The 13,628-nt window shown below is 34.5% G+C and overlaps 1 long non-coding RNA gene and 2 pseudogenes across 1 annotated transcript; 1 reads left to right on the forward strand and 2 right to left on the reverse strand.

The window, feature by feature from the left end:
- Window positions 1,089-3,934, reverse strand: LOC18592450 (annotated as a pseudogene).
- LOC18592451 lies at window positions 3,960-7,077 on the forward strand (annotated as a pseudogene).
- On the reverse strand, window positions 9,811-12,153 carry LOC108663138. Its single transcript, XR_001929146.1, has 3 exons — window positions 11,881-12,153; window positions 11,739-11,805; window positions 9,811-9,949 (listed from the first exon to the last, which is right to left on the reverse strand). It is a non-coding gene; the product is annotated as an uncharacterized LOC108663138 (long non-coding RNA).

Raw genomic sequence — 13,628 nt, forward strand, 5'->3', positions numbered from 1 at the left:
GATGTCAGTCCATTTCTTTCAGACCATGAAGGTTTGAAAACAGAAAACAGAAGAAATACACCTGCCTTGGGAAAGGTGAGATAAAGAAACTAGAAAGTTCAAATATTTTAACTTGTAACTAAAATTTGACTTTATATTTGGCAAGAATCTACATGCTAGACGAACCTAGATGTTGGTCTCAGTTATATAACATTGCATTGCCTGTGTTGGCAATCTTAGTTACTGGCTGCTACTTCTAGTTACTCTTCATCATCAGTTGAAAAACTTGTGCCATAAGGATTCTCATAATGCAGCTGATAAGACTTGCTTACTTGAAATGGACATAGAGATAACGCGCCTCTTAAATTTTATAATCTAATAATTGTCAGGAATGTGCTACATATGAAATGACACGAGGTAAATGCAAGTACTATATATGCATATTATATTGAAGCCAGCCTTTTCAGACTTCAGCAACCTAAGTTCTTCACTATTTTCACTCAAAATTTTCCATGATGAGGATGGCAACAAGGCCAGTCGTCTGCCTAGCAAGTATCTTTAATTTTTTTTGCTTAACTTAACCACCTCCAAAAAAAAAAAAGCCTGGTTCTAAAACCAACAGTACAATTTAATTTTTGATCAAGACAATGGAATTGACACAAACAATTAGTCCTTAGATAACAACATGGCAAAAGATGTTTCACTTAATTAAAAAGAGTGGTAATGGGACTTAGTTCTAGCGTCTTAATGAGTATATAAAAGGCAAAGCAAACCTATCAAGATGTTTCACTTGAGCCACTAGTGGTTGTTGGTCCTTCTACCTTGAAGCCATTTGTTCCATAACAAACAAGGGAGAAAGGAACAGAACCAAAACAGAGATGTTTGAAAAGTCAAATTCATCAAGGTTCAAGTCATCTTATTATTATTATTATTATTTCTCATTAAATTTAGTTGTTCTATGCAAGACATAGACTCCTATACAATCAACTCCCAATTGCTAACTTTATTCTCGTACATAAGATTTGTTCAATTTACTTACAAAACAAGGAAAGGCTGCTACTTGCATACAACATACAAAATGGCTATACTTTTGGCATTAAAACTTCATATTAAACAAGATAATAGGATCCTCCATAAACAATAATCACAATATAACTCATTTGTTCTCTCTCCCTGAGAAATCCAGTTTCATGTGAAGAAATTCCCTCATAGAGATGGCTAAAGTATCCAACGGTCAGGCTGATGAGAGCCACCATACAACAATAGAGGAAGGGAAATCCCACCTGAATTGTTCTGACATCAGACTTCCTTTTCAACAATTCTAGTTCACCCTTATGATGGGTTTGGCTATGGATGGCATGCTCAAAATATGCAGCGAAAAGAAAATTAAAACCTTTATAATTAAACAACAAAACATGCCTCCACCCATTGATCACCTTGGTGGTATTTAACACATAAGAGCACAAAATAAATTATTATTTAGAAAGTTACCTTGCCATGTAATTTCATAATCATGATGGCACTTTCCGAAGCAATCCCGTGAACACCACAAGGAGCAAAAATCCTAGCCAATCAAGTGTTTGGCCTCCAATGATAGTACACACGATTGTACTTGAACCTTCAACAAAGGAAGGAGTTTTTAACTACACTTTGTGCTAGCAAATAGGACAACAATTATCCTTTTCTTCCTTTTCACAATCTTAGCTGAATCTTTCTCGANGAGGACAACAATTGTCCTTTTCTTCTTTTTCCCAATCTTAGCTAAACCTTTCTCGAAAATTACTTCATAAGCAATTTTCTCTTTCACACAAAGGGAGTGGTGGCAAAGAAAGAAAACGTTTCTCTTTTTCTGACAAAAACTACGTTTTCTTCAATTGTGAAAAACTTTCATATGAAAAATAGTTAAAAGGTGACTTATATAATTAGGTTAAATAACTTCAATTTTGCAATTAAGCCTTCAATATTATAACACATTATAATATTGGGCCCATTACTTAATTAAACTCTTTTAATTAAGTCATTGAAATTAAAATCAAAACTAATTTCTTTTATATTTTGCAATCAAGGCCTTATAATTATAACTATCTATAATTATGCCTAAAACTTAATTAAACTCTTTTAATTAAGTTTGTAGAAGTTAATTACCTAGCATGTGATTTAAGTCTAACCTAAATCATCACTCTCCCAATTTAATTCAAATGCAATCATTGTGTGTGACCCATTAGGTTCCCAACATGTTGACAATGGAATTGATTAATGACTTAATTGATTAATATAAATTTCAATCAATTAATCTATAATCAATTCCATAGACCAAGATTGGCATCTAGCAGTGCATCATGGCCACCCAATTGTTTGGATAGTCAAAGGGTTCTTTGACAACCTTTCAATGTATAGTCTATCAGTATAATTCATTCCCTCATCATATATCCCGGAGATGATAAGAGTTTGGTACAATGTCTACTCTTTTTTATCTTCATATTTGTTCCTGCAATTATAGTATTAGCTTTATAGAGAGTTATGAAACCTTTTTCATAATCTCCATGTCGCCTTGGCCAAGGACTTCAATAAGCTAATGTTAACCAAGAACTGATACGATATGTCCTCTAAAACACTTGAGGTGATGATTCCTATCTTGACCACTCATTTGCCTTCACATGCTTCATACTATACCCAAAAGCATCCTGCTTTAGCATCCTTGGTTAGGCACCCGTAAGGATGAAATCAAAGTATAGCACTCCACATATAAGATAACCTGGTGTCTCAAGTCTAGGGAGTATTTACACGACTAACACATGAGAAGTTTTTGCATAGACACTAGAGTGTATTACCAAATGCACTTCTCATGGCGGGTCATGTTCAGTGAACTTGCTCTCCCAGGCAAGCACCTATATTCTAACTCCAAGTATCTCTATACTTCAATCTATGAGATCGATTGCTTACTTCCAAAGTAAGGAACATAGAATATACCAGTCTCTAAACATCATTGATGTCCAGTCTCAATGATACATTGACCAAGAACATTTTGAGATTATGCTTTAATGCATAGGAATCTCATAACTGCAACCCATTACAGTTTCCTTGCAAGGCATATTAATCTCATGGACTTCATCCAATTAGACTTATAACTCATTATAATTGATGTCTTATTGATGAAGGAAAACCTCTAATCATTCAACATGAATGATACTGTTGCATGATTGAAATAAAGCCTTAACCAATCTTAATTAGCTGCAAGGCTTATCCCAACACCTTAAGCTTGTCCTTCTCTCGCGTAGCTATGCTTCTCTCTTCTGTCAGCTTCATGATGCTACGCTCAGCCTCTTTAAGCTTTGAATCCATAAAACTTAGCTTTGACTATAACTCCTCAAAATCATCACCCGACTTTAATTCCACCATGCCTTTTGCAGGTTTCAGTTCCTCCACATCCTTTGCAGGACTTGATTGCACACCATCAACTGCTCTTAGCTCAGCTGTGTCGTCCTTGGAAGTATCAAACCTTAAAACATCCTTAGTTGTTATTAACTCAACTGCATCCTTAGAAGTCTCAAACCCCACCACATCCTCAACTACCCTCTGAGTGGAGGTATGTTTTCAACTCCACTTGATGCTCTATCTTTTGGGGATGAAGTTTCATGACCTGAATCTTGCTTGAACTTTCCATTAATTGGAGCCAAAACAGGTGACTGTGGTGGGCTAGTAAGGAATAATTTTAGCTTCAACCCTCATCAATCTTATTATTATTATTTTTTGATGTGGCTTTTACTTTATTTACTTATTCACCCTGGCGGCCTGGTCAAGGGAATGAACTAAAAGGAATCTAAAAGAATTAAACAAAAGTGGAAAATAAAAAATACGGCTTCATAAGAAAAAACTAAAAGACTTAACGTGTATTGGATTTATAAAAGGAGCCCGGTGAAAGGTTTCGAAATCACAAAATGGCTTTCTTTCCCATGATTGATAACTATAGAATGAAAACAATGGCTTTGCATCGATTAGTTTTGCAGAATGTCATATTGTTTGGATTGGTAGTTTTTGCAGCAGAAGTGGCCTCACAAACCAACCCAGGGTGCACAGATCGTTGCGGTTCCCTTGAGATTCCTTACCCTTTCGGAATAAGCGATGGATGTTTCCTCGATGAATCATTTCTGATCACCTGTAACACCACTTTCAGCCCTCCAAAACCATTTTTAGGACAAGGCAATGCATCTGCCCCAGTCCTGAACATTTCTCTAGATGGCGAATTGCGAGTCTCTTCCTCTATAGCCCGCCAATGTTATAATGCGTCAGGCCTCATAGTTGAGGACAGATCTTCTCGGCTCGTTTTGACAAAATTCCCCATTTCAAATACCCGTAACAGGTTCACTGTTGTTGGTTGTGATACTTTTGCAGCCATTGCTGGAACACGAGGACAAAACTTTACAACTGGATGCCTGTCTCTTTGTGACCAGATTGACAATGTAGCAAACGGGTCTTGTGCAGGCATAGGCTGTTGCCAAACTATGATCCCAAAAGGAATGAGGAATTTTGGTGCTGCCGTTGGCAGCTTGGAGAATCACACCACAGTTAGCAGCTTCAACCCGTGCAGTTTTGCCTTTTTGGTTGAAGAGGGGTTTTATAACTTCTCCACTGCAGATCTTATTGATTTGCGAAACAAAGACGATATGCCTGTCGTGCTTGACTGGGCAGTAGGAAATGTAACATGCCAAGAAGCTCAAAATAATCTGACTACATATGCATGCCAGGCAGCAGATAGCGAATGCAATGGACCTGGGTACCGCTGCAGATGCAAGACAGGTTTTCAAGGAAACGCTTACCTTTTTGATGGCTGTCAAGGTACCAATATATTGTAGTATGCTGTTTCTTCAAACGTTTATGCATTACTTAAAATGAAAAAAGAAAAGAAAACCTTGTTCTTTTTATATGATATCGATTGGAAGTTGGTATTCATTGTGACGGGAGGCTCCATTTTTTCGCAGATATTGATGAATGCAGAACTTCAAATCCCTGCAGCGAGGCATGCCACAACTCGCCTGGAAGTGTTTTTTGCTCTTGTCCAGAAGGGTTCGAAGGGGATGGAATGAGAAACGGGACAGGTTGCCATCGTAAAGCCAATACAGGCGATGAAAAGAGATCGATTACTCCATTGATTGAGTATTCTGTTTTAGAATTTTTATTGTTAACCAGTTCAACATAATTCTAATTTCTTGAAACTGACACCAATGGTAAGAATCACATTAGTATTGAAATTATGATAGCAATTTTGCATCACTTTAGCATTGAAATTATGTTATAGCTTGTTGGCTTGGAGTAGAAGAATGATTAACATGATTGTCACCGCTGTGGAGGTTTAAGAAGAGTCGGAATATCATACTACTTTTTTTTTACTTATTCCTACACCTTTTATTTAATTTGAATATGTGTGATGGTTCGGTAGAGTAGAGATTCAATTAATTATTTTGATTACGACAGGTCCTAGAAGTCAAGGTTGTCAACGATGCCTACCTCTTAACATTTTAATCTGTTGAGGCATGCACCTAAACTTTAGAGATATTTATCTGGACGAGATTTAAAAAAAAAAATTTCAATGAGTAGAAAACGTTTTTTGGTCCACTGCAGCTTGGTCGCCTCCTCAATCCACAGGCTTAACTAAATTCATAATTCCTGCATTGAGCAAATTGAAAATTGGCTCAGAAGCCCCGGCTGTCTTAGTCGTATTTATGCAGTACAACGAATATTCATTAATTTTGGTTTTAGAAACTTTATATTCTTTATTCTGTATCATATAATTAGTATTAGTTAGTATATTATTATCCTGGAATCTTTAAGAATTCATTATTAGGTCAGAATCCTTAAGAACGTTTTGGACTGTTTCTAAATGTGATAATTTTCTGTGCAGGTGTCACTATAAGCCTCTTGGTGCTAATTGTGGGAGGGTGTTGGATATATTGGGGAGTGCAGAAAAGAAAGCTTATCAAATTGAAAGAGAAGTTCTTTGAGCAAAATGGCGGCGTTATGTTACAGCAACAACTGTGTAAACATAAAGGATCAATTGAAACTGCCAGAATCTATACTGCAGAAGAGCTAAAGAAAGCCACCAAGAATTACCATGAAAGCAGAGTCCTCGGCCAAGGTGGTTACGGAACAGTCTACAAAGGACTATTTCCAGGCAACAAAGTAGTAGCCATTAAGAAATCTAAAATTTGTGACCAGAGCCAAATAGAACAATTTATCAATGAGGTGCTTGTGCTGACACAAATCAACCACAGGAATGTGGTTAAGCTATTAGGCTGTTGTTTAGAGACTGAGGTGCCTCTACTAGTTTATGAATTCATTACCAATGGGACTCTTTCAGACCATCTTCACGATGAACTCCCAGCATCCTCACTTTGTATGGGAATTGAGGTTGAAAGTAGCTGCAGAAACTGCAGGAGCACTTGTATACTCGCACTCTGCGACGTCTATGCCTATAATTCACAGGGATGTGAAGACTACAAACATATTGTTAGACAACAGTTACACAGCAAAAGTTTCAGATTTTGGAGCTTCAAGGCTCGTCCCATTGGATCAAACGCAGTTAACCACTTTGGTGCAAGGGACGTTAGGATATTTGGACCCAGAATACTTCCACAGTAGTCAACTAACAGAGAAAGGTGATGTTTACAGCTTTGGGGTTGTTCTTGTTGAGCTACTTACAGGTAAGCAAGCTCTTGCTTTTGATCGGCCTGAAAAGGAAAGAAATCTTGCTATGGTCTTTGTTTCTTCAATGAAAGAAGACCAGTTGCTTGAAATTCTTGATGGTCGCATCGCGAATGAGGGGAACATTCAACAGATTCAGCAAGTTGCTGAGCTAGCAAAAAGGTGCTTAAGTGTTAGAGGTGAGGAAAGGCCTACCATGAAGGAAGTAGCAACGGAATTAGAAGGGTTGAGAGTCGTGGAAAAGCATCCTTGGGTTAAAGTTGATTTGGGTTCTGAAGAAACTGAGAGAACTTGATAGCTGTACATTCAAATGCATTTGGCAGTGGCAACGTAACTGGTAGAGGCTCCACAACTGCTGGGCAAATAATAATCTCACCACCATTTCATGGTGGCCGCTGATTATAACTCCTCCAGGAAGATTTATGTGCACCAAATTTTTGTTTTAAATTACTGTTCAGATATTCGTTTCTATCTACAGTATTAATTGCTCATAAAGTCATTTGATAAAAGATTGTTTTCATTTCTTTTTTAATTGTTTACAAAAACAAAAAGTTCATAAATTATTTGAAAAAAGTTGCTAACATGACCACATTTATTCATACAACCAGGGGCGGAGGGTGGCACTGTGGTGCCCCCAAAAATTTTGAAATATTTTATTTATTATATGTTTTTAATGCTCTTTAAAATAATTGTTTTATTTAATAAGTAATATACATATTAAATAATAAAATAATCCTACAAACTCTAATCAGTGTTACCCTAATTTAAGTTTATTCACACCTCTTTCTCCCTCTCTTTTTCTCTTTCTCGTCTCTTTTTGGTTTTTTATTTTACTTTTCTCTCATTTTTGTAATTAACTAATGAAACACATTTTTTTCTTTAAAAAAGAGATTTATGATGTTGTGAACTTGGATAAGATAAAATTTCTTTCATCTTCTTCTTTCTATTTATATTATTTAACTATTATGTGAAATTCAATATATGGTATTTAACTATTTATATTTTATGAATCTAAAAAATATTATCGAAGATAAATTTTTTTATGTTTTTCTTTCTTATTCTTTTTTATTTATATATTATATAAACTTATTTTTTATTATAAATCTCTTGATTGTTATTTAAATGCAATGTATTAATTTTAAAAATTTTTAACCTTTATTCCTCTTCGTCTGTATCCCCCCAACAAAAATTAACTAACTTCCACCCTTGCATACAACCATCCATTTTAATTGATGGAATTGGTTCATGCTACTTTAATCATCGACTAAAATCCAAAAACTAGAAATTAATAAAAGAATTTTAGGCATGTATGCTACTCTTAAAACTTTGCAGCTTTACAAAAGAGACATCAAGGAAAAAAATTCACTTAGCAACCAGAAAACTCCCTACCTCCCATCCAGCAAATGCGCAAAACAGAAAAGCCTCATAGGAAAAGGCCACCCAAAAAGAAAACCAAGAAACTACAACAGCTCAGCAAATCACGATGGTATCCATTGTTAGAATTTTCTATTATGTGAGCTACTATTAATTGGTAATTTTGATTTAATAAAACAAACTGTTAGTTTAGTCCCATTGTAAGATGAAACATGAGAGTCCAATTAATATTAAAGTGATTGGTTAATGATGGGCTTTGCACGTCTAATTGGGTTACTATTGTTTGGCAGTTGTGTACGCCTTGGCCTAGTACACCTTTAATGGGGAAGCTTGTATTAGGGTTTTGTTTATTATATATATATGGCTAAGTCCCCTCTTCCCTTCTAATCTAACAATATCTACCCATTGAGAGTCGTCACAAATAATAGAGAAGTGCGAAGAGGAAGATCTAGCCTTAATTAGGATTCTCTGTTTTTTCACTATGAACAATGACTGCCTCTATTAGTCAAACAGATACGCAATAAATAGTTGATGCATTTGTTCTTCTAATATTCACACATGGATCTAGGGATTCAACTTACATGTGGTATCAAAGCAACTTGTGTGAAATTAGAATCCAACAAAATTTAAGAATTTAATGAATTTATTTTGTAAAATTGTATGTTGGTGTATACTTATTTTTGACTGTTGGAAATTTATTTTCCAGTTATTGTTCCTAATCATAAGGTTAAGGCTTTTATTCCTCACAATACATGAATTAATTTTGTATAAAACTCTTCTCTTAACTCGTACCGTAGAGATGGGAATTAGATAATAAGTTTTAGGTTTAAACATAAAACCTAAAATCTAATCCTTGCTTAATCACTTCTATTCTATATGTTTTAATTTAAATTGGACTCTTAAAATCAACTTACATATGTTATAAAGTTGATATCTAAGTTTAATTACATAAAATATAAGCGTATTGTGATCAATTTTGACAAAAACTTAAAACGGGCTAAGAATGGGTTTTCTAAATTAATTTTCTTAATTAATTGATCTTGGTTTTGTAGTAATTTGATGAGTTTTAATACATGGGCATTATAGAACAAAGTCTTAATTAAGATTTAGAAGGGTCAATTTCATCAAAATACTTCAAAAGCTAAGAATTAGATAAAAATAAGGATAAAGACACAAATGGGTCGAATTTGACCCAATTGGGTCAAATTTGATCCAATTAAAAGTTGAGGAAATAAAAAAAATCTATTGGGCAACAAAGCCCACTTTCAAGCATGAAGTGTGAGGCGTGTGGGGCCCATTAGGCCCATAATTTTTGAAATATTTGTGGGTAGTTCATCTCTACTTGCCCAACGTTACATATTGTACTATTTTTTTGAATTTTTAATGCATGTTTAATATTTATTTATTTTTATGTACATTTAATTAATTATTTTGAATATTTCTAATGAGATATTTTTAGAATAAATGTGTCACAACCCAATTTTTGGGCTATGACCGGCGCAAAAGCTCAATGAGCTCAACCTACTAAGCTCAAGCAAGCCTATTTATAGAATCTTATACATTAATCCATGTTTCTTTAAAATCTAAAATTCGTAGTGTTCGAATATAGTTCCCTTAAGAACAACTCACAAAACCTAATCAAGCATTCATAATGGCATCATCAACCATTATATATATATATATATATATATATATATATATATATATATATATATATATTAACAAATGAATCTTAACATTTCACATCAAGTATTCATATACACATAATTGGACTTTAATTGTCAGCGGAGTGACTCTGGGTACGATTGCTAACATCTAATGTCATGGTAAACCTATTGAGCAATGGATAGAGAGGAGCACCTTATCCTGAGATCCAATCACCTTTAACTCAAGAAACCTAAAACATGAAGTTTAAAAACGTGAGTACAAACTCAGTGAGTGAACATAGGAAGGGAACAAGAAACGATAAGGGAAGTTTAGAAATCATGATGCACTTAAGTTCAAAAACAATATAATTTAGTTTAATTATTGTTAAAAACCCCTCATTCAAACCCTTGGTTGTTTAATGACTCGATGATGAAGGATCCATGAACCACAAAAAATTGAAGAGTGAAAACTTTAGTAGAATTCAAGCAAGTCAAGTATAATAGATTGATTCTCGCTGGAGAGAAATTCTAGCCAAATAAAATCTAAGGGGTTTTCACTACCACAAGGAAGATCCACTCATGCCACATTGTATATTAAATTGAACACATTAACAATAATCAAGTTTTCTCAAGATTCAATGCAATCACACATTATTTTCATACCCTTTTCTATAGCATATAAAAACATATCTATGGCATATATATATATATATACAAGCATGTATACAACCACCACCTCATCCAGCTCATGTGCACTCCACACCGCACATAGCCAGAGTCATTGTGTGCACCCCCACATCGCGCACAACTAATGCCATCATGTGCTTCCCCCCACATCGCGCACATGGCATATATCATCATCATCGTGTGCACCCCTACATCACGCACAACTAATGCCATCATGTGCTCCCCCCACATTGCGCGCATGGTATATATCATCATCATCGTATGCACCCCCACATTGCGCACATGGCATATATCATCATCATCGTATGTACCCCCACATTGCACACAACTAATGCCATCATGTGCTCCCCTCACATCGCGCACATGGGTAATCTCATCATTCACATTTTCGCACCTCGTCATCACCGGCATGTGCATCCCCCACATCGCGCACACGCACAGTTATATTTATTACAAAATATTAATTATCAATACGCAACATATATATATATATATTTATATCAGCATCATATAACGCACAAGGATTCATCATATTGCACACTCACAACATAAAACGTTTTAATAAAGGCTTGTTCCCATGCATAATCTTTAAGGAAAAATCAAATAAAAATCATTCACACGCTTTGTCCAAATATCAATAGATTTCCCAAAATATTTTCAATGCAAGTTCACTCACCTTACGATAATGGGATATTACATCGCTATTAGTTCGGAGGTGTATCTAGCTATTCCTACTCCCCGGTCGCTCGTTATTTCCCCCGACACATGCCACAGTACTCTAACTTTACCTTTGCACTTCCTAGCAACCATACAAATGTAATACCTTTAGTGTACATCATTCTTACTCCTCTTTTTCCTTCCATCATGAATCCTTATTCAACTAACTTATATCTTGACACATTTTTACCAAAGTTGCCTTTATCCTTTACTTGCGTAATTCTTTAGATTATAGATACCGGTAACTTATTGATAACTTTATCACATATATTAACCTTGTCTAAGGATATTTATCAAGTTTAACTATCATTTCCCTAACAATTAGCTAACATATGGAAGCAACTACAAATTTACTTCCATCAAACACTTTCTAAGTTTACATGGATCACTATTCTCATTTACATATTGCCACCAAGCATAACATCGATATCCATTCATACGCACCAACATCCATAACCTTTTAAGCTTTTCCTAACAACACATATATTTACACAATTCATTTCTTTTCCAAACTTCCAATTAATATAATTACCTTCTAATCATACCCATGACACCACAATAACACTACATATTGCACACAATCATTCTCACCATAGTAAACCAATCATAGGCTTCAAATTATAGCATGAAGCTTACCACTTGGTTTTAGCTTGGATTTCACCCAACAAAATTCATAATTCCCTTACACCCATGGCCACCATAGCTGCCACAAAATGATTCACTTATTATTTTTCCAAGGATTTAACCAACCATGAACTTAAAACACAAAAATCCTTACCTTAACTTGCTTGAATTACAAAACCAATCTTTTTTCTTCCTTTCTCTCTTTTTCCTTCTTCTTCTCCTAGGGTTTAGATGTGCTGAAAATTGGGGTTAGAAGTTATAACTTTGGTGCACAAGGAGTTGGGAGAAGGAATAAGTAAGAAGAGAAAGGAAATGAAAAGGAAACAAGGAAAGAAAATGGAAGAAAATTAACTTTCCATGGGGGAGAATGAGAAGATGGCGCTGGAAGCTTCAAGAATGAAGGAGAAAATACCTTGTTGGGAGGATAAGGATGGTTTGGCTGATAAAGATGAGAGTCAAAGCTTCCTTTGGAAGCTTTGACCAAACATTGTATAAAATTATCGTTTTGCCCTCCAAGTTTCTTCTCTCTTTAATTTAGTCTTTCCAACACTCATTTAACTCCAATTTCCTTCTATTATCTTCTTCTACACATGTACAAAAAAAGCATAAAGTTTGTACTCCAACGCGGTGTCCTCATAATATTTAAAATATTTATTTACCCGCGCTATCTTTACTTAAGAAAGACACGCGGCCCCATTAACGTCATTTTTCTCTGAAATTTTTCTCATTCTTCTTCTCCCCCACTTAGATTGACCAATAATCCTCCTTCATGGAAAATTTTGACACTGAATAAAATGTTAACATTTTAATATTATTTTATTAATAAAATATTATTTTATTTCAAAAATTTCCTCTTGTCTCCTTGGTACCCAAAATACCTTATTATACCTTAATTCACTTCCGAATCACCTTTTAGCTCGTAAATTCTTTCTCAAATAAAATATTATTATTTTATTATTATTTCTTTGTGTGCGAAATATTTTATCTCAAACTATTCCTTTCACTTTTCATTACTTTTAAACGTTATACTTAACCTCAATTGGCATTCGATAATCTTTATTAGTCACCATATTGAAGTACGAGATATTACAGAATGTAATAAAAAAATAAAATGCAGATGTTTGAGTTGAATGGCTATATGTACTTTTCTTAGATTAGTTTCTAAATTTGTATACTCTTGGGGTTGAAATTGTATACATAATTTAGAGAATATATTGTATTTATTTTTAAAGTTTAAAACCTTAAGTTTTAATGCTACGAATACTATTTGGGATCAAATGAGATACACTTAGACTTAGTATCTCAGCAAGAACGGTCAATAACATACATTGGGTTGAGTATGCAAATTAAAAAATTTGGGTAAATAATTAATTCCTGGTTTAAGAAATTTTTTATTAATTGATGTAAGTGTTTGGCTATCAAAGTGGCTCGTTTACTGAAATTAATGGATTATTTTCTTAAGCAAAAGGTTATAGAATGATTTTTTAAATTGCTTGATACAATTACCTACCTAAAAGGGTTATTGTGTAGGGTAATTTAGAGTGGGACATAAAGTATCATAGTTGAGAGTATACAGGTCTAGAAGGTCTGTTTGCCTAAAAGGATAAGCTTTTCGAAAACTAGAATATTCTCGTATTAGCTTTATGTGGAGAGTGCCTATTAGCATATCATATTCTCTACCCAAAAGGGAGTTTTTGATTATGCACCTAGACTTTTTAGTTCTTTTCTTTTAGTACATTTCGGACTATTGCTAATTATTCCGTTATTGCCCAATTAACTAATAATTGTATTTCTTGTCTTGAACAATGACATTTACTGTGAATATTAATCGAGCTATTATTGAGACTCTTAACACATTTAAATTTAAGATATGGAATGAAGATTTTTCTTTTACCTTGGTTA

The sequence above is a fragment of the Theobroma cacao genome, chromosome 8, assembly GCF_000208745.1.
Source record: "Theobroma cacao cultivar B97-61/B2 chromosome 8, Criollo_cocoa_genome_V2, whole genome shotgun sequence".
Classification (NCBI taxonomy): Eukaryota; Viridiplantae; Streptophyta; class Magnoliopsida; order Malvales; family Malvaceae; genus Theobroma; species Theobroma cacao.